Genomic DNA, 22,411 nt, shown 5'->3' with positions numbered 1-22,411 from the left:
TCTCTCTGTCACTCTCATTCTCTCTCTCTCTCTCTCTCTCAAATAAATAAGTAAAATCTTTAAAAAAGAAAAAAAAAAAGAAAATTAAAAAAAAAATCCTGAGCCTATTTTTAAATTAATTGTGGAATAGTTTGTTATTTTTATTACTTAAAACACCTTCCAAAATATATAAAGTATGGGTACCAGAATGAATCCATTTATTCATTCAGCAAGTATTGTTTGAGTACTTACCACAGGCAAGGCCGTGTAAGGCCATGGGTCACAAGACTAAGTAAATAGTCTTACCCTAGGGGAGTTTACAAATTTACAGAAAAATATCAGTAAGTGTTAAGATAATTAAATAAGTGCTACGGGTACATGAAAGGCTATGTGAATGACAGGAAGAGTGTTTCAGTCTTAGGTGAGGGAGGGTAATGGTGATTAGGGGTGAAAGAAGGAAAAATCCAAGCTTGTACCTAAAAAACAGGTGTTACAGAGGCAGACTGGGAAGAACATTTCAGGCAGAGGAAATGGTATGTAAGAAGGACAAAAAAGCTAGAAAGAGAACCTGGTATGTGTGGTAACAGTGAGAATGGATGGGTGGAATGGAGTAAGTAATTGGGATTCCCTAGAAAATTCATATGTCAAAATCCTAACCCCAATGTGATGGTATAAGGAGATGGGGCCTCTGGGATATGCTTATTAGGTCATGAGGGTAGAGCTCTCATAAATGGAATTATTGTCTTTATAAAAGGGACTCTATAGAGCTCTTGACCCATCATCACATAAGGCTAAAAAGGTCAGAATTCTACATCCTAGAAGAGGCTCTCACCATAACCTAACCATGCTGGCACTCTACTCTCAAACTTCCAGAATTGAGAATTGTGCGAAGTAAGTTTCTGTTTGTTTAGACGCCACCCCGCTCTTAATTGGTAATTTGTTATAGTAACTCAAGTTAAAACAGTGGGAAATGCTGTTAAAAAGGCAGTTAGCAGAAATAATTTATATAGGTCCTGGAGAATAATCTTAAAGAATTCAGTTTGTATTCATAGGAAAATGACATTTCACTGAAGTTTTGAAAAGAGGAATAATATGCTGTTATTTTTGTTTCAAAAACATATCTCTGGGCTGTGATGTGAAAAACTTTTTGGACAGATGGAAAACAGGAAGCAAAGAAACCAGTTAAGAGAATGTTGGAATAACAGATGTGAATTCAGATGGTTGCAATAGTGATGTAAAGAAACGGACAGGTTAGAGTTCTTTAAGTATATTCTGACTTACAGAGAATGGAACAGCAACTTTTATATTCTTAAATATATTTTTCAAAATTTAAATACATAAAGAATAGTTTTTTAAATGGGATATTTCAGTGAAAACTGGTCCTAATCAAGATTTATACCAGAATTTCAATATATTGTGTTAAACTTAAAGGCACAGATATTTAAAGAATATTTAAATATATTCTTATTTCCATTAAAAATAAATTTTTATTAAGTATTAAATAAATAAAAATTTATATTGCTGGCATAAAATATAGACAATAAGAACCCACCTATGTATCTATAATCTAGATAATAGATAATACATATGTAGATAATAATAAGAACCCACCTATGTATCTTATATCATCAAAGACTACTTATATCTTCAAAGACTACTGTGTGCCTTTTCCTGATCTCAAGCCTTTTGTTTGCAAAAAACTCTCTTCCTGAATCTTAAAACCATTTCCTTGGGCGCCTGGGTGGCTCAGTGGGTTAAGCCTCTGCCTTCCGGCTCAGGTCATGATCTCAAGGTCTTGGATCGAGCTCCGCATTGGGCTTTCTGCTTGGCGGGGAGCCTGCTTCCCACCCCTCTCTCTGCCTGCCTCTCTGTCTACTTGTGATCTGTCTCTCTCTGTCAAATAAGTAAACAAAATCTTAAAAAAAAAACAAAACATTTCCTTACTTATTTTTATAATAACCTTATTGAGATAGAACCCATATACTCTACAACATATCCATTTAAAGCGTAAAATCAAAAAATTTTAAAGTATATTCACAGATTTGTGCAACCACCATCATGATCAACTTTAGAACATTTTTATCAGCCTGCCCAAAAAATCCTATGCCCATCAGCAGTCCACATTTTCTTTCAATCCCCAGCCCTATACAACTAACAATCTACTTTTGTCTCTTTAAGTTTGCATATTCTGAAATTTCATGTGGAATCACATAACAGGTGGTCTTTTGCGACTGGCTTCTTTTACTTAGCATAATGTTTTCAGGATTCATCCATGTTGCAGCACACATCAGTCACTCATTTACTTAAAAAAATACTTTTGCACATATGTTTATCTAAACATATTGTTCTATCCAGTTTAGCATGTTTTTGAAATTCATACAAATGGAATCATGTGTACATATTCTTATATAACTTGGTTTTCTCACTCAACATTGTGTTTGTGGCATTTCTCCATGTTGATGTTCATAGTTATGGTTCATTTTTACTGATGTGCCATATTTTATAGTATAATTACACCACAATTTATCTATCTATTCTGTTTATGGGCATTTTTTTGCTTCCATTTGTTGCTATTACAAAAAATGCAACTATTATAAAAAAACATTCTTTTACATTTCTCTTTGTATGTATATGCAAGGTTTTCTATAAGCCAATGTTCTTTAACTTGCAGGTCAAAGCCAATTAAAAGGAGGGTAACTGACTTAAATAGTCATAAGTAGCATGCCAAAATACCCAAAAAGGAACAGAAACTACCAGAATGCTTTCCTTATTGCTAGGATTATTGTTTCCTAAACATTTTGTAACTTCTATATACATATATATGCACATCTGTGTATACATATATATGTATATATACATAACCAAATAGAGACATAAACACACACATGTGTGTGTGTGGATATGGGATTGCAATGTGAAGTATATTTCTTACTGTGGCTCATGGTCAAAAAGCGTAAGGTACCTTTCAAGGGTATATTACTAGATGTGGTTTATGAGTCATAGTAATAAGCAGATGTGTATCATTACTATATAAAAACAAATCATTCTCCACACTCCCACCAGCAGGATTGCCGCCCATCCTGACAAGGCTTGATGTTGACAGGTTTTTTTTGTTTTTTGTCTTTTTTCTTTATGTTGTTTGAAAGACTAGATGATAGACAAGTAATAAAGAAACTACAGTAAAATGTTAATGGCAGAATTTAGGTAGAATCTATAAAGGGTAATCACTAAAATTCTTTCAATGTGGCATGTAAAAGGTCAAGGTAAAATTGCCTCAACTTCTAACAGTTTCTTACAAAGCAATACCATACTGGACTATCCTTATATTTGAACCACAATTTAGGCTGATCTTATCCTATAAACAGCTCTGATAAAACCACTTTTCCTAAGAAGTGTCCATAGAGTTACTAGAAAATTACATACTTCACCTTGACCAGTTTGAACAAGGCCTACTGATTTTCTTCAAATTTCCTAGTCACTATCTTTACCCTGTTTTCCCACTTTTACAAAATTGGGAAGATTTTGTGGGAAACAGAAAACAGGATAGTTCTCCCACTATTACAAATAGGATAGTTTTCCCACTATTACAAATGTATAAGCACCTTATTGTTCATTTATATATTGGCCTATTATTTTTGTTCTGTAACTTATGCATCTTCATTTGTTTCTGCAGGGTGTTCAGACTTATAAACTTCAGAGGGCAGGTGTAGACCCTCCAGCCTCTAGTAGAATGTTATGATCATTTGTACATTTAATAAATCCATTTTTATGTAACAAGGGAAGTTCAGAAAATTGAGCTAAAGTTATATAATCTCCATGTCCGGAAATAAAAAATAAACACAAAATAAACCTTGCAAAATTTGGCTCTCTTTAAAAAAATATATTTTGGATTTATAGGATAGCAATTGATATATATATATCTTGATCTTTTATCTAACAAACTAGATGAACTCTTCCATTGGTTCTAAATGACTACTTGTTTTTATAAAGTTTCTGTATAGATAATCACGAAGCTCTGTTTTGACCTTTCAATGCCTATTCTATTTATTTCTTTTACTTTGTACAATTTTGAACAGAAGTAGCTATAGTAGGACTCTGTCTTATTCCTAACTTTAAAGAGAAGACTAATAGCATCTATTAACTGTATTTGCTTGATCAGGTAAAGGAAGATCCCTTCTAATCCTAGCTTGCTAAGAGGTGTTATTTATAAATGGGTGTTGAATTTTGTTAAATGGTTTTTATAAGACTGTATTATTTTTCCCCTTTAATTTGTTAATGTGATGATTCATGTTAACCAGTTATCTAATGCTGAATCATCTTTGTATCCTTGAAATAAATCAATGTTGGTCTTGATGTATTGTTCTTTATATATTGCTGGATTTGGTGTGTTAATATTTTATTTTTGAAGTTTTTTTAATCTATGTTCACCATGATATTAGCCTATATTTTTCATTTTTTCAACTATTCTTTTCTGGTTTTGGTAACAAGATTATTATAGTTTCATAACACGAATTAGGAAACATTTACATTTCTACTATCCTCAGGAAGAGCTTATATAAGATTAGAATTATTTGTTGTATAGAATATGGCTCTAAAATATGAAAGTTGTATAGAATATGGCTCTAAAATGAACTGTTCTTTAAAATATAATTTATTTTTTTGAACATTACATTTACTGAGAAACTGAGAAGATTAAAAATATAGAGCTCACTATACCCTGCACCAGTTTCCCCTATATTTAGCATCTTACATTAGTATGGTATATTTTGTTAGAATTAATGCAACAATATTGGTATATTATCATTAACTAAAGTCCATACATTATTTATATTTTCTAATGTCCTTTTTCTGTTGCAGGATTCCATCCAGATTGCCATATTACACTTAGTTTTCAAGTCTTGTTATGCTCCTCTTGGCTGTGACAGTTTCCCAGACTTTCCTTGGACTTAATGAACTTGACAATTTTCAGGAGTACTGGTTAGGTATTTTGTAGGGTGCCCATTACTAGAGTATGTCTGATATTTTTCTCATAAAACTACAGTTGCAGGATTTGGGGAGGAAGACCACAGAAGTAAAGTGCTATTTTCATCAGATCATATCAAAGGTACAAAATCATATCATGATACATGAATGTTACTGACTTTGATCACTTTGTCAGATTTCTCTGCAGTGAAGTTACTCTTTTCCTTCCCTTTCCATACTATACTCTTAGTCACAGCATGCAGCCCAAACCAAGGAGTGAGGAGTTAACGTGCCCCCTCCTTGAGGGTAGAGCATCTACATAAATAATTTGGAAATCTTCTACATGAAAGATTTGTTTCTTTTCTGTCACTATTAATGTATTCAATCATTTATTTATATTAGATGGCCTCATGGATATTTATATCCTGGGTTACAATAAAATACTACTGCATTTTGTTGCTCAAACTGTTCCATCTTTTACCATTGGGAGCTTTGTCAGTTGGCTCTTATGTTTCTTTGACATACATCCATCAATGTAGTTTTTTGTTTGCTTTTTTGAGCATTTTCTTACTTTTGAGCACTAAAAGACACTCGAGACTTATCTTGTATATTTCTTGCCCCACTGGAATAGCCATTTGTCTGAAGAGAAATTCCTTTTACTGGCCAATAGTAAAAAACCAAGATCTGAGCATTAGGTGTGCTTGTTGTTACTGAGGCATTATTTCTTTTGGACCCTTTCTGCCAAAAGAGGAAAGGAATACATGTGTGTATGCTAACCTGTGTAGATACACATATCTACAAATATTTCTATTTATAACTATTTGTATGGTTAATACTAAATTAATATTAACCTAAACATGGTTAAAATTAAATATAATCTTAAACTTAACTTGAATCCATAGTGATGTCTCCAAGTCTGAACCCATGGATCATTCTAGGCTCCTCCAGAGAAATACGTGATTTCTATACTAATGAGAAACATGATTCCCAACAATCACCATCCATTTACTTAATTGTTCAAACATACATAGCAAACATATAGAGTGAATTGTTAGCCAGAATTAACCAGAATTGTTAACCCATATTTCCAAGGGATAGAACTAACACCTAGAATAAAGTCCTTATATACAGTTCCTTTATCTTTAGTCTTACAAATACCACGTATATCCAAAGTTACAGTAGACCCCCACCGGTTATCCATGTTTTCACCTTCTACAGTTTGTTACCCATGATCAACTGCAGTCTGGAAAGAGATGATCCTCTTTGTAACATATCACTGGAAGGTCAATAGGAGCCTAACACTATGTCACACCGCCTATGTAATTAATCTCACTTCATCATATTACATAGGCATTTTATCTTACACATCATCATCATCATCATCATCATCAGGATGAGGAGAATATAATAAGATACCTTGAGAGTGAGACCACATTTACATAACTTTAATTACAGTATATTGTTATAATTGTTCTACTTTATTATTAGTTATTGTTATTAATCTCCTATTGTGTCTAATTTATAAATTAAACTTTGTGATAGTTATGTATGTATAGGAAAAAAACACAGCATATACAGAGTCTGGGACTATCTGTGGTTTTAGGCATCCACTGGGGGTCATGGAATGAATGTATCCCTTGTGGATAAAGGGCGACTACCGTATTTAAGTCGGTATCTTTTCCCTCGACCCCTTCAATGAGATTGTTTCTTATATTTGCAATACATTTAGATGCTCTTATCGGAGTCTGCATTATTTTCTAGGATCTGCCAACTGCTTAAATGTTGTTTTAAAAAATTTTTGCATATGTTAAGCATTCTTTGTGATGTAAAGTTCTGTGAGTTTTGACAAATGCATAATGTCATGTTTCCATATTTGCCACCCTACAGTATCATAGGGGATAGTGTTACAGCCCCCCGAATCTGTTCTGATTCACCCATTCATCTATGTCTCTCTTCCCACAAATTCCTGGCAGTCACTGATCATTTTAATATTTATACTGTTTAAATTTTTCTAAAATGTCACAAAATTGGAATCATATGGTATGTACCTTTTCAAACTGGCTTTTACTTAGCAATATGCATTTAGGATCCTGTGTGTCATTTTGTGACTTGATAGCTCATTTCCTTTTATCATTGAGTAATATTCCATTGTGTGCATGAAACAAAATTTACTTATCCATTTACCTGCTGAAATACATCTTGGTTGATTCTAGCTTTTGGCAATGATTTTCTGAACATTCAGGTGTGGATTTTTATGTGGGCATAAGTTTTCAAATTAACTGGGTAAATATCTAGGAGTTCTTTGTTTATTTTGGATATAAGTTCTTTTTTAGATATTGTGATAGAAGAACTAGATGAAAAAATCAATAAGGATATGGAAAAACTCAAAAACACCATCAATTATCAGGATCTAATTGACACAGAATGTTGCACCTGACCGAACAATCTACATTCTTCTCCAGTGCATTCACCAAGAGAGATCATACCTGAGACCATAAAAATAAACCTCAAGAAGTTTAAAATAATTGAAATCATGCACTGTATTTGATGTCCACAATAGAAGCAAATGAAATCAATAACAGAAAGATAACAGTAAATTCCCATACACTTTGAACTACTTATAAACTACTTAGAGTTTATAAATTTCCCATATACTTTGAACTACTTATAAACTACTTCAAGTTTATAAATTTCTAGATAACCAAAGGAACAAAGAAGTTTCAAAAGAAATGAAAAAAAAATGGCAGTGATTGCAAATGAAAAGACAATATATCAGATTTTGTGCAGTGTACCTAAGACAGTGCTTGTAATATATTACAAAGGAGGTAAAATCTCAAATCAACAACATAAGCTTCTGCCTTAAGGACTATAAAGAGCAAAATAAACTCAAAATAAAATAAAGAATGAAATCATAAGGAGCAGAGATCAGTGAAATTTGCAAATGGAAAAATAAAGAAAACCAATGAAACAAAATCCCATTCTTTGAAAATATCAATAATACTGAAATATCTTAAGCAAGATGGAAAAGAAAAGAAGACAAATTACCAATAAAGGAATGAAATAGTAATATTAATATAGACAGTTAAGACAAAAACATAATAATCAGAAGATACTAGGAAAAGTCCATATACATAAATTAGATAACTCAGATGAAATGAATTCCTTAAAAAGCACAAAATGTTACAGTTAATCAAATATAAAATAGATAGTTTGCAAAGCTTTATAATTTTTATGGAAATTGAATCTACAGTACAAAAACTCTAGAAAAACAAATCTCTAGGTCATGTGGTTTCACTGGTAAGTTTTACAAAATGTTTAAAGAGAAATTAATATAAATCCTACATAAACTCTTCCAGAGAATAGAAAAGGGAACACTTTTTTTTGGAGATTGTGTATCTTTTTAAAAATTTAATTTAATTTAAGTTTTTTTCGGTGTTCCAAAATTCATTGTTTATGCACCACACCCAGTGCTCCATGCAATATGTGCCATCCTTAATACCCACCACCAGGCAAACCCAACCGCCCACCTGTCCAAAACCCTCAGTTTGTTTCTCAGAGTCCACAGTCTCTCATGGTTTGTCTCCCCCTCTGATTTTCCCCAATTCACCTCTCTCTATCTGCCAATGTCATCTGTGTTGTTCCTTATGCTCCACAAGTAAGTGAAATCATATGATAACTGACTCTCTCTGCATGGCTTATTTCACTCAGCATAATCTCCTCCAGTCCCACCCATGTTGATACAAAAGTTGGGCATTCATCCTTTCTGATGGAGGCATAATACTCCATTGTATATATATGGACCATATTGAGATACCACCTTACACCAGTTAAAATTGCAAAAATCAACAAGACAGTAAACAACAAGTGTTGGAGAGGATGTGGAGAAAGGGGAACCCTCTTACACTGTTGGTGGGAATGCAAGTTGGTACAGCCACTTTGAAAACAGTGTGGAGATTCCTTAAGAAATTAAAAATAGAGCTACCCTATGACCCTGCAATTGCACTACTGGGTATTTACCCCAAAGATACAGATGTAGTGAAAAGAAAGGCCATCTGTACCCCAGTGTTCATAGCAGCAATGGCCACCATCACCAAACCAAGATGCCCTTCAACAGATGAATGGATAAAGAAGAAAAGGGAACACTTTATATTACTTTTTTTATGAAGCTAATGTTACCTTGACAGTAAAAACATATAAAAAGATTTTTAAAAATCCTGTAAATCAATTTCTCTTATGAATATAGATACAAAAATTCTTACCAAAATATTACCAAACAGATTTCAGCAATATACAAAAAGAATGAAAAGGAAAAAAAAAAAAAAAAAGAATGGTATGACACAAGCCAGTGGAGTTTATTTTAAGAATGCAAGACTGGTTCTATATGTAAAAAAGTCAATCAACAAAATCAATCACACTGACAGGCTAGGAAAAAAGAAGATCACATAATTATATGAATTTATGCAAAATGTATATCAGTATCCATCCATCATAAAAAGTCTCAGAAAAACTTGGAAAAGAAATAGCAGAAACTCTCTCAAACTTAAAAGCTTTTTAAGAAAGCCTATAAATGACACTATACTAATTGATGAAAGACTGAAAGCTTTTCCCATAAGATCAGGAAAAAGGCAGGGATGTCCATTCTCATCATGGCTCCAGAACACAGTGGTGGAAGTTCTAGTTAGTACAACTGGCAAGAAAAAAAAAATCAAGTCACGCCAATCGGGAAGGAAGAAATTGCCCCTATTTGTAGATAACATATATGTACTGAAAATATGAAAGACTCTTTAAAAAAAAAAAAGGCAACAGAAAATACCCTCCTAAAACTAATCGTACTAGTATGTCATCTAGGTTGTAGTACATAAGATCAATAAACAAATGATACTACTACAAAGAACAAATTGGTGGTTGCCAGAGGGGAGAGAAGTAGGGTGATGAGTGAAATGGGTGAAGTTATGGAATGAATAAGTCCCAGGGATGAAAGGTACAGCATAGGGAATACATAATATATGGTAACAGATTGTAGCTACATTTGTGGTGAGCATAGCATAATATATAAAGTTGTCAAATCATAATGTTGCATACCTGAAAGTGAGGCGCTATTATGTGTCAACTATATTTTAATTAAAAAAAATTAAAAATTAAATACCATTTACAGACTTGTGATGTCTAGTACTGCATGTTAGAAGCTTAGGAGTTGCCACTCCATCCTAAAAACAAGTAAAAGGCTGAATGGACTGAAAAATGAACTCTTTCTAGATCTGTAAGAGATGGAAGATACAGGTCAAACTACTGTCTCCAAGACTGGAGAGACCAATAGGCAAAACAGAAAGTTCTGGCTTACCAAAGCAGAGACTCACAAGGAAAACAGCTACAGAAAACAGTGCTGAGGTGGGAAAGCCTGAATTGTAATTGATGAATAGTTGGATGCTTGGTATGGACAAGTGGATGTTAAAAATTCCAGGAAGACCCAGTCATAGGGGACCCTCCAAAATACTGTGAGATTTATTTCCAAGAGTATAACCAGGTTCCTATGGAAGATAATGAAAAAAAAATCCTTGTGCTTCCATCAAAGGGAGAGGAAAGGAACCATTTTGAAATACTGTTAGTACTGTGTTCTTCTTAATAAGGCCTGACTTCAGGGATAACCAGTTAATCAGAGCATAATCCGCTGGGATATTATCAGAGTCTAATTGACCTGGAAAAAGCAACATACCCAACTTCTGCTCACTCTAGTCATGCTGTCCCACTTAAGGTTGGGGGTGTGGTGAGAAAGAAATGAGAAACATTTGCGAGGTGCAAAATCCAGAGGCACAAGTTCACTAAAGGACTGATACCTAATTGTAGGACTATAAAACACTTCCCCACCCCCCAAATCTCATCACCATATTACTAAAGGACATTTAAAACATTTCCTTTTTTGTGGAGAAAGAGGAACCTCTTGCACTGTTGGTTGGAATGCAAATTGGTACAGCCACTGTGGAAAATGAGATGGAAGTTCTGCAAAAAGATGTAAATAGAGGATACATGCACCCTGATGTTTATAGCAGCATCATCTACAATACCCAAATTCTGGAAACAGTCCAAATGTCCATCAACTGATAAATGGATTAGGATGTGGTACACACACACACACACATACACACACACACACACAAGTATTACCCATAAAGAACAATGAAAACTTGCCATCTGCAATGATGTAGATGAAACTACAGAGTATTATGCTAAGTGAAAATGAAATAAGTCAGTCAGAGGAGGACAAATACCATTATGATTTCACTCATATGTGGAATTTAGGAAACAAATGAGTATAGAGGGAAAAAAGAGAGGCAAACCAAGAAACAGACTCTCAACTTTAGAGAACAAACTGATGGTTAACAGAGGGGAGGTGAGTGGAGGGATGGGTAAAATAGGTGATGGGGATTAAGGAGGGCACCTCTGTGAGCACTGGGTGTTATATGTAACTGCTGAATCACTAAATTGTTTACCTGAAACTAATATTACATTGTGTATTAGCTAACTGGAATTTAAATAAAAATATTAAAAAAAAATCTAAAAAGAAACCCAGTTCCTTTCATCTAGTACACAATGTATGGCTATCAAGAATAAAAAATTACAAGGCATACTAAAAGGCAAAAACACAATTTTAAAAGACAAAGCAAACATCATAACCAGACATGGCAGGGATTTTGGAATTATCAGATCAGAATTTAAAACTACGATTAATATGTTAAGGGTTGTAATGGATAAAGTAGATAAAATGCAGGAACAGATGGGTAATGTAAGCAGAAAGAATCCAATGAAAGAACTAAAAAGAAATGCTAGGCATGAAAAAACACTGATCAGTAATGAAGAATACCTTTGGTGGGCGCATTAGTAGACTAGACACAGCTAAGAAAACAATTTCTGAGCTAGAGGATATATCAATAGAACCCTTGAAAACTGCAAAGCAAAAAGAACAAAGACTGAAAACAAAATAAAATATCCAGGGACTGCGGGACAACTACAGAAGGTATAACATATGTGTAATGGGAATAACAGAAGAAGAGAGAAAATAACAGAAGAAATACTTGAAAAAATAATGTTTGAGAATTTCTCCAAATTAATGTCAGACACCAAACCATAGATTCAGGAAGCTCGGAGAACTTCAAGTAGGATAAATGCAAAAATGAAAAACAAAAAAACCCCAAACTACACCTATGCATATAATTTCAAACTACAGAAAATTAAAGAAAAAGAATTCTGAAAAGTGTCAGAGAAAAAAGTAAAACAAAACCCTTCCCTAAGGAGGAACAAAGACAAGAATTATACCTGACTTTACCTCAGAAGCCATGCAAGCAGGAAGAAAGTAGAAGGAAATACTTAACTGTTGCAAGAAAAGCACAACCAACTCAGAATTCTGTACTGTGAAATTATCCTTTTAAAAGTGCAGGAGAAATAAAGGCTTCTCAAATAAAAATTGAGGTTATTTGTTGCCAGTAGATCTGCCTTGCAAAAAATGTTACAAGAAGTTCTTTAGAGAAAAGGGAAATAATGTAGGTCCTTACATAGAGCGTAAAAGATGGAATAAGTGAAAGTAAAATAAAAACTTATTTTTCTTATTCTTAGCTGATCTAACATATAACAGTTTGTTCAAAATTATAATATATTCAGTTACATATAAAAATATAATATATTCAGTTATATATGTTTATGTATATATCTCATGTGTATATATATGTTTATATATAAGTGAAATGAGTGTCAGCAATAATACAAAGGATGGGAGGAAGGAATTAGGATAATTTTATTACAAGGTATTAACACTATTTGTGAAACAGTATAGTGTCATTTGAAAGTGGACTTGGGTTAATTGTGAATGTATACTGTAAACTCTAGGAAAACCACAAAAAGAGTAAAACAAGAAGTATAGTCAATATGCTAAGAAAGGAGAAAAAAATTGAATCATATATAAGGCTCAATTAAACAAAAGCAGAAAAAGCAAAAGATAAAAATAGGAATGAAGAACAGCAAAAATTGGAAAAATATTGAATATGGTAGGCATTAATCCAGCTATATTAATAATCACTATGAATGTCAATGGTCTAAATGCACCAATTAAAAGACAGAGATTGTTAAGATTCCCAACTATATATTGTCTAGAAGAGACCCACTGTAAACATAAAGGTACATATAGGTTAAATGTAAATGGATATAGAAAAACATACCATGCTAACATTCATCAAAAAAAGGAGGAGTAACTGTGTTAGTTTCAGACAGTTATCCATGCTAAAGAAAGATATTTATAAGGATAAAGGGTCAATTCCCCAAGAGTACATAATGACCTTAACGTGCATGCTCCTAACAACACACTGTCAAACTTTGTGAGGTAAAAACTAAAAACTGCAAAGAGAAATAAGCCCACTATCATACTTAAAGACTACAATACCACCCTGTCAGAAATGGATAGATACATGAGTATCTGAGCAGAAAATGAGTAAGGACAAACTTGAACTCAACAACTCCATCAAACAACTGGGTATAACTGACATCTATAAACTACTTCATCCAATAATGATGGAGTATACATTCTTCTAAAGCTCATGTGAAACTTTCACCAAGGTAGACTTTCTGGGTCATAACACACACCTTAACAAATTTAAAAGGATAGAAATCCTACAGTGTCTACTTTCAGACCACAATGGAATTAAACTAAAAATCAGTAACAGAGAAATGACTGGAAAATCCCAGAATATGTAGAGAATAAACAGCATGCTTTTAAATAATACTTGGGTCAAAGAAGAAATATCAAGAGAAATTTTGAAATATTTTGAAGTAAGTAAAAATGAAAGGGGATAGAGGAATTGTCAAACAGGTGAAGTGGATTAAGAAGTACAAATTTCTAGTTATCACACAAATAAGACAAAGAAATGAAAATTTTAAGAAATAGTAGAGAGAGAGTAAGGAGGAGAGGGAGAGATAGAAGGAGAGAGAGAAACTAAACTTTGAAATGCAGAGAAAGCAGCGCTTACAAGGAAATTTAGAGCATCTAATACAAATATTACTAAAAATAAAGATCTTAAATCAATCATCTGAATTTCTACCTTAAGAAAATAGAAAAATAAAAATAAAATAAATTCAAAATAAGCAGAATTGAAATAAATAACAACAATGAGAGAAGAAATAAATGAAATAGAAAATTGGCAATTAATAGAGAAAATCTATAAAACCAAAACTAGGTCTTTGATATTATAAATAAAACTGATAAGCCTCTAGCCAGGCTAAGTAAAAAAGAGAATACACAAATTACTAATATTAGAAATAAAAGAGGACATCACTACAGTTCCTATGCAAATTAAAAAGACAAGAATACTTTGAACAGCTCCATACCCGTAAATTTGATAACCTAGATGAAATGGACCATTATTTTAAAAATCCAGTCTGCCAAAACTCACATAAGAAGAAATAGACAGTCTAGATAGGCCTAGTAACTTCTATTAAGGAAATTAAGTCAAAGATTAATAATCTTCCGAACAGGAAGCACCAGACTTGGATGTATCCATAGTGAATTCTACCAAACATTTAAGGAAGAAATTGCCTCAATTCTCTATAATCTCTTAAAGAAGATGCAAAGGAAATACTTCTAAACTCATTCTATTAGGCTGGTATTACCCTAAGGCCAAACAAAGCAAAGACAATGGAAGAAAAAAACACAAAACTACACACCAATGTCTGCAAAAATCCTCAACAAAATATTAGCATATTGAATCCAATAATGTGTAAAAAAATTATACACTATGACCAAGTAGGATTAATCCCGGGTATGCATGGCAGGTTCAACATTTCAAAATCAATTAATATTATTCATCACAGGCAAAGAAAGAAAAGTCACATGATCATATCAATAGGTGCAGATCAAGGATTTGACAAAATCCTAGACCCATTTGTGATCAATATTCAGTAAACTAGAAATAGTATGGACACAGGGGAAATGTCCTTAACATGATTTAAAAAAAATACCTATAAAAACCCACAGCTAACATATTACTTAATGGTGAGAAACTCAAAGCTTTCTTAGTAAGATCATGTATGGTATCCCCTCTCACCACTCCTTTTCAACACTGTACGGGAAATTTTAGCTAATGCAATAGGACAAGAAAAGGAAATAAAAGGTATACAAACTGGGAAGGAAGAAACAGAACTGCCTTTGTTTATAGATGACATGGGTCAACTATGTAAAAAAATCGAAATAATCATCAATAAAAAAACCTTCTGGAACTAATAAGTGATTATAGCAGGGTTGCAGAATACAAAATTAATATACAAAAGCCAATCATTTTCCTATACACCGGCAAGAAACAACTGAAACTTGAAATTAAAAGACGAGACTAGTTACATTAGCAGCCCTCAAATGAAAAACATATAATCTAAAAGAAATCTGTATAATAGCTATATGAGGAAAACTATCACTCAGTGAAATCAACAAAGAACTAAATAAAGTTCCTATCCCATGTTCATGAATAAGACTGAATATTGTTAGAATGTCAGTTCTTCCCAGCTTGATCTGTAGATTCCACAGCATTTTGAATAAAAATTCCAGCAAATTATTTAATGGATATCTATAGACTGATTCTAAAGTTTCTATGAGGAGGCAAAGGATTCAAAAGAGTCAACACAACACTGAAGCAGAATGAAGTTAGAGGACTTATAGTAACAGACTCTGATTCTTAATATAAAGTTATAGTAATCAATATAGTGTAGTATTGGTGAAAAAACAGCAAATAAATGAATGGAAGAGAATAGAGAGTCCAGAAATGTAGACACACATAAATATAGTCAACTGATTTTTGACAAAGGAGCAAAAGCAATATAACAGAGCAAAGACAGTCTTTTCAACAAATGGTTGCTGGAACAACTGGACATCTACATGCAAAAAAATGAAATCTAGATACAGACTTTACATCCTTCTCAAAAGTTAACACAAAATGCAACATAGAAAAAATGGAAAACATCTGTAGTCTCTCATTTCTTATGATACCTTGAGTTTTGTCACTTTTTGGGGGGGGTATTTTATAACTTCCTTAGAATTTTATCTCTGAGAAATCTGTGAGGTCTAATTTGAAGCAGAATCCCTTGAGAGATGACTTACTTCTGTCAATTGCTTAGGACATTTTCAACCCAAAGGTACTTTGACTTTTCCCTTGTTTGATACTTTTCATATTGCACAAGTAGTCCCAACATGAGCCATCACAAGGTTATGATATGGAGGGGAGAACAGCTGGACTTAACTCCCTTCCAAAGCTTCCAAGGCCGAGGAGACACTTGAAGGATCATTCTTAAAAAATACATGGAGTTGATCCTGCGCTCTAGATGTTACGATCTATAAATGAATCAAAACTGCATAGAATTGCTATGCTCTGTGCAAGGATCTGAAGATACCTATGTAAGGAACTTGAAACATGTTATTCAGGTTGTGTATTATATGACTCATGATGAATGGGTCTCAACTATGATAAAACTCTTATGGGGCTTATAATACATAGCAAACTATACTTGCTGGGTGAGGAAAGGTGTCAGCTTCCCTGCCTGTGTCACCACCCCGTCTGTCTCACTTCTCTTTTGTAACCTGATGTACTTCCTCTGATTTTGAATCTGGATGTTGTGCCTGAAGTTTTGTAGAACTGACCCAAGAAAATGTACATGCTGTGTATGTTGTATTTCCTATCCTAAAGTATTTTTTTAAAAAATTGTGGTAAAATATACACACCATAAAATTTATCATTTTAGTTAATTTTAAGTGCATAGTTCATTGGCTTAATGATATTAAAGTTATTGTGCAACCAAAATCACTGTCCATCTCCAGAACTTTTTTGTCATGCTATATGATACTCTGTGTCCATTAAACAATAACTTCCTGTTCTACCCTTCCAGCCCCTGGTAACCATGTTCTACTTTCTATGTATTTGGCTATTCTAGATACCTCATATAAGTGAAATGAGTATTTGTCCTTTTTGTGTCTGGCTTATTTCACTCAGCATGTGTCCAAGATTCATCCATGTTGTGTCATATATTAGCAGCTCATTCATTTTAAGGCCAATATTCCATCGTATGTATATAACACATTTTGCTTAACCATTCATCTGTCAATGGACTTTAAGTAGCTTCCACGTTTTTGCTATTGTGAATAACGCCACTATGAACACTGGTATATAAGGATCTGTTCAAGTCTCTGCTTTCAGTTGCTTTGGGTGTATACCAAGAAGTGGAATTACTTCACCATATGGTAATTCTTTTTAATTTTTTTGAAAAACTGCAAAATTCTCACCAGCAATGCACAAGTGTTCCAATTTTTCCACAATCTTACCAACACTTGTTTGTTTATAATAGTTATTCTCATGGGTATGAGATAGTATCTCATTGTGGTTTTGATTAACATATCTCCAATGATTAGTGTTGTTGAACACCTTTTCAAGTGCTTATTGGCCATTTGTATATCTTTTTTGGAGAAATATTTATTCATTTTTAAATTGGGGTTTTTTTATGTGGGAGTTCTTTATATATTCTGGATATTAAATCCTTATCAGATATATGATTTGTAAATGCTTTCTCCCATTTTGCCATTTTACTTTGTTGATAGTGTCCTTTAAGGCACAAAGGTTTTAATGCTGATAAAGTCCAATTAAAAGCTTCTTTTTTGTTGTTGCCAATAATGTTGGTGTCATATTCTAGAAAACCACTGCCAATTCTAATGTCATGAAGCTTTTCCTAATGTTTTTTTTCTGTGAGTTTTATAATTTTAGTTCTTACATTTAGGTCTTTGATACATTTTGATTTGATTTTAGTGTATTTTGTTAGGTAAGGGGGAAACTTCATTCTTTTGCCAATGGATATCCAGTTCTCCCAGTATCATTTGTTGAAGACTGTCTTTATCCTTACTGAATTGTCTTGGTACCCTTCTCAAAAATCATTTGACCTTATAGGAAAAAGTTTATTTCTGGCCTCTCTATTCTATTCCATTGGCCTAAAAATCTGACTTAATGCTAGTACAACTTTTTTGATTATTGTAACCTTGCAGTCAGTTTGGTATCAGGAGCAGGAGTCTTCCTGCTTTGTAGTTTTTTCCAAGGTTGTTTTGTCTTTTTGGGGCCCCTAGAGAGTCCATATAAATTTTAGGATGGATTTTTCTATTTCTGCAAAAAGTTATGTTACTGTATTTTGATAGGGATTGAATTAAATCTGCAAATTGCTTTGGATAGTATTGACATCTTAACAATATTGTTTTCCAAACCATAAACAAGGAACTTACGTCCATTCATTTAAATCTTCCTTAATTTCTGTCAGCAAAATTTTAGTTTTCAGTGTACACGTCTCTCACGTCCTTGATTAAGTTAACTACTAAGTATTTTATTCTTTCTGATGCAATTTTAAGTTGAATTGTTTTCAAAATTTCCTTTTTGCATCTTTCATTGTTATGAATGGGAACACAACTGATTTTTGCATATTGATTATATATCTTTAACTCTGCTGAATATATGTATTGGTTCTAATTGGGGGTGTGTGTGTGAGAGAGAGAGAGAGTGTGTGTGTGTGCATGTGTGTATGTAGAATTGTTAGGTTTTCTACAAATAAGATCATGACAAACACATAAATTTACTTCTCCCTTCCCAATTTAGAAACCTTTTATTTCTTTTTCCTGCCTAATGTTTTGGCTACAATTTCTAATAGTATGTTTAATGAAAGTAGCAAAAGTGTGCATCCTGCTCTTATTCTTACTTTGGAGCAAAAATTTTGTCTCTCACCATTATGATGTTAACAGTATGTTTTTAAATATAAGCCTTAATTATGTTAAGGCAGTTTCCTTCTATTCCCAGTTTATTGAGTTTCATTAATATGAAAACATGCTGAATTTTGTCAAATGCTTTTTCTGTATGTGGTATATTTCATTGATTGCTTTTCATATGTTGAAACCATCTTTGCATTCTAGGGACATATTTCACTTGCTCATGGTATATATTCCTTTTAATAAACTGCTGAATTTGTTTTGCTAGCATTTTGTTGAAGATTTTTACATCAATGTTCATAAAGGATACTGGTCTATAGTTTTCTTGTAGTTCTTTGTCGGGCTTTGGTATCAAAGTAATGCTGATCCCATAGAATTAGTTAGGAAGTATTTCCTTTTTTTCCCATTTTTTGGAAGAGTCTGAGAAGGACTGGTGACTGTTTTCCTTTAAATGTGTGGTATAGTTCTCCAGTGAAGCCATCTAGTATAGTCATTTTATTTGTAGGTAAGTTTTTGATTACTGAATCAATCTCATTATTAATTACAGATCTATATGGATTTTTAAATTTTTTTCTGATTCTACTGAGTAGGTTTTGTGTTTGTAGGAATTTTTCCATTTTATCTAGGGTATCCAATTTATTGACATACAGTTGTTCATGGTATTCTCTTATAGTCCTTTTTATCTCTGTAGAATTGGCAGTAATGTCCTCATTTTTGTTTCTGAGTTTAGTAATTTGAGTCCATCTCCTTTTTCTCTTGGTCAATATAGCTAAAAATTTCAGTTTTGTTGATCTTCTCAAAGAGTCAATATTTAAACTGATTTTCTTTATTATTGTTACATTTCTATTTTATTTCTGCCTTAATCTTTATTATTTTCTTCCATCTGCTAGCTTTGGATTTAATTTGTTTTTTTGTCTAGTTCCTTAAATTTTAATGTTATGTAGTTGTTTCTGAGATCCTTTTTTTTTTTTAAAGCTTTTATTTATTTGTCAGAGAGCGAGTGAGCAAGTGAGCACAAGCAAGGGGGAGTGACAAGCAGAGCGAGAAGCAGGCTCCCCACTAAGCAAGGAGCCCAATGCGGGACTCAATCCCAGGACTCTGGGATCATGACCTGCCCCAAAGGCAGATGCTTAACCAACTGAGCCACCCAAGCATCTCATGAGATTTTTTTTTTAATGTAAAAAAGAAGGGTTTTCTTTCTTAACCCATTTACAGCTATAACCTTCCCTGTTAGCATTGCTTTCCGTGAATCACTTAAATTTGGTAGGAGACACAGAGCCAGAAGACAGTGGAAAAATATTTTTTAAAGTGCTGAAAGAAAATGACTGCCAAGCCAGAATTCTGTATCTAGTGAAAATATCCTTCAGGAATGAAGGTAAAATGAAGATATTTCCAGAAGGAAAGTTATTAGAAGGTTATGTCAGCAGACTTGCTCTCAGCCAATAACAACACAACAGTGATCAACACTTAAATAAGACTTATGAATTAGTTGTTCTAAGCAATTTATATGAATTCACCTAAACCAAAAATGTTAGTACTATTAACATCCTCACTTGTAGATGAGGGAAAAATCCCTCAAAAATGTTAAGTAGCTAGTAAATAGTAGAGCCAGAATGGAACCCAAGCAGTCTGGCTTCAGAGAAGATGGTCTTAACTATTACTTGATACTACCTTGTAACTGACTTGCACAAAAAAACTGGAGGATATTTCATCAAACAGATGAAAACCATTTTAAACAGATTTAGTAATTAAAAAAATATTTTTATTTAATGCTACTCTCTAGAGATAAAAATAGGAAGGCAAGGTAAGAATGTTGATATATTACTTTGAAAAAATATTCTATAGAATTAGGATGAAACACTGATTTATCAACAGTAATTATAACAATAAACATTTTTTGAGTTCTTACTATGTGTCAGTTGTTTTGGAATCTGAGGATATAAAAATGAATAAGAGAAAAGTTCCTTTTCTTAGGGATTTCATACAAATTAGGCGATACAAATAAGTACATAACTACAAATATAGCATGTGCTATAATAGAAGCATGTACAAAGCCCAAAGTACATACAAGGCGAAAATACTGTAGAAAGGAAGCATCGATATAATCATGGCTGTTTTAAAACGGTAATTTTTAAAAAGACCTAGAAAATGTTCACAAAAAAATGAACATTTGGGAAAATATTCCAATTTCTTATGCATAACTCACATAGACTACTCTGTTTTAAATTTGTAAATAAACTCTCAGTTTAGTCAGCAATGAACAGAAAAAAAAAGCCAAAGAATCTGTTACCATGTTGCATATTTACTTTAATTTTCAAAGCTTTCAGCATAAAGATGATGGACTTATTCCAAAGTACTTAGAATCAACTCCTGCTGATTAATTTTCCATTCACTCAGCAGTCCATCCTCAGCCATTATGTGGATTCAGAAGGGAGAAGAGGAATTAATCCAGAAAAATCTTTCAAGAAAACAAAAAGTGCTATTTCTACACTGGATCAAGAAAGCTCTAAAGAGTTACTTTAACAGCTACAAAGAATGATTTCTCCAGCTAAACTGTAGGATCCTTAAGGTGAGGACTATGTCTTAATTTTCTTTCTATCCTTAGTATCCCTGATGGTTAATATGGGGCCTAGCAAACAGAGTATTATTATGTTTGCTGAATTAGATTTTTATTACAAAAAGAGATGAAGTTCAATTTTTTCTTGACTATATCCTTGTATGCCAAGAAAGAGTTCTTTTATGTTCAAAGGCACTACTTAATTCCATAGAGAAAAGAGATCAAATGTGACCCTTGACCTCAGAAGTATAGGAAATATAAGTATAGTTAAAAAAAGAGAAGCATAGGGGCATCTGAGTAGAGCAGTCAACTGAGTGTCTGACTCTCACTTTTGGCTCAGATGTGATCTCAGGGTCATGAGATCGAGCCCCATGTTGGGCTCTATGCTCAGCATGGACTCTGCTTGAGTTTTTCTCTCCTTCTTTCTGTGCCCTTCCCTACTGTACTCTCTGAAAAAAAAAAAAAAAATCTTACAAAAAAAAAAAAAAAAAGAACAGCATGAAAGAATCAATGTAAGTTCCTTAAAGATCAGCATGGACTTTTAAATTTAAAATTTCAACATGCTATTGTAATTCTTTTTTGCTCTTACTTAAATTAAATGTTATAGTCCTTGTAATAGCAAAAAGAATAGAGTAACTAATGACCAATTCACATTTTCCTGTAGTTGTGCTTCAAGTGTCTGCTATTAATGGGATATAAACTCTAAGTAACAGAAAAGGCATTATGATTCATATTCCATGTGTTATGTAGATATACTTAGTTCTATATTCATATTGCACACAGGATGAATAAATGGTTATATGTAATGATTATGAAACCATGCAATTATAAAGTTGCTGTATATTTTTAGCTTGCTCTGTGATCAACTGCCTATTATTCAATGGTCATTAAATCAACAAATTCTCACTGAGTTGATAGGTCTGTCTTTAATTTAAATGATGTATGTTGTCATCATTAAAGGAGATTTTAATCTAACATTTAGAAAAACAGTAACATCACACAGGGAATGGATGTCAACATCTATGTCAATAAAGGCATAGTGTTAAATATACTAACTTAATATACTACCAATATATTATTAATCCAGCTTCTTTTTATGACCATACACGAATATGCCTATTTACAAGTTCCTAACATGAGAATAACTTATTGAA

At 32.9% G+C, this 22,411-nt stretch overlaps 1 protein-coding gene across 4 annotated transcripts in view; it reads right to left on the bottom strand.

Moving 5' to 3' along the window:
- The window catches only part of GPHN (gephyrin), a 661,506-nt gene that overhangs the window by 264,437 nt on the left and 374,658 nt on the right, over positions 1 to 22,411 (bottom strand). The gene's annotated exons all lie outside the window — the stretch shown is intronic.

Source organism: Martes martes (genome assembly GCF_963455335.1).
Source record: "Martes martes genome assembly, chromosome: 7".
NCBI lineage: Eukaryota > Metazoa > Chordata > Mammalia > Carnivora > Mustelidae > Martes > Martes martes.
The sequence above is the reverse complement of the archived record's forward strand: the minus strand, read 5'-3'. Positions and strand labels throughout refer to the sequence as shown.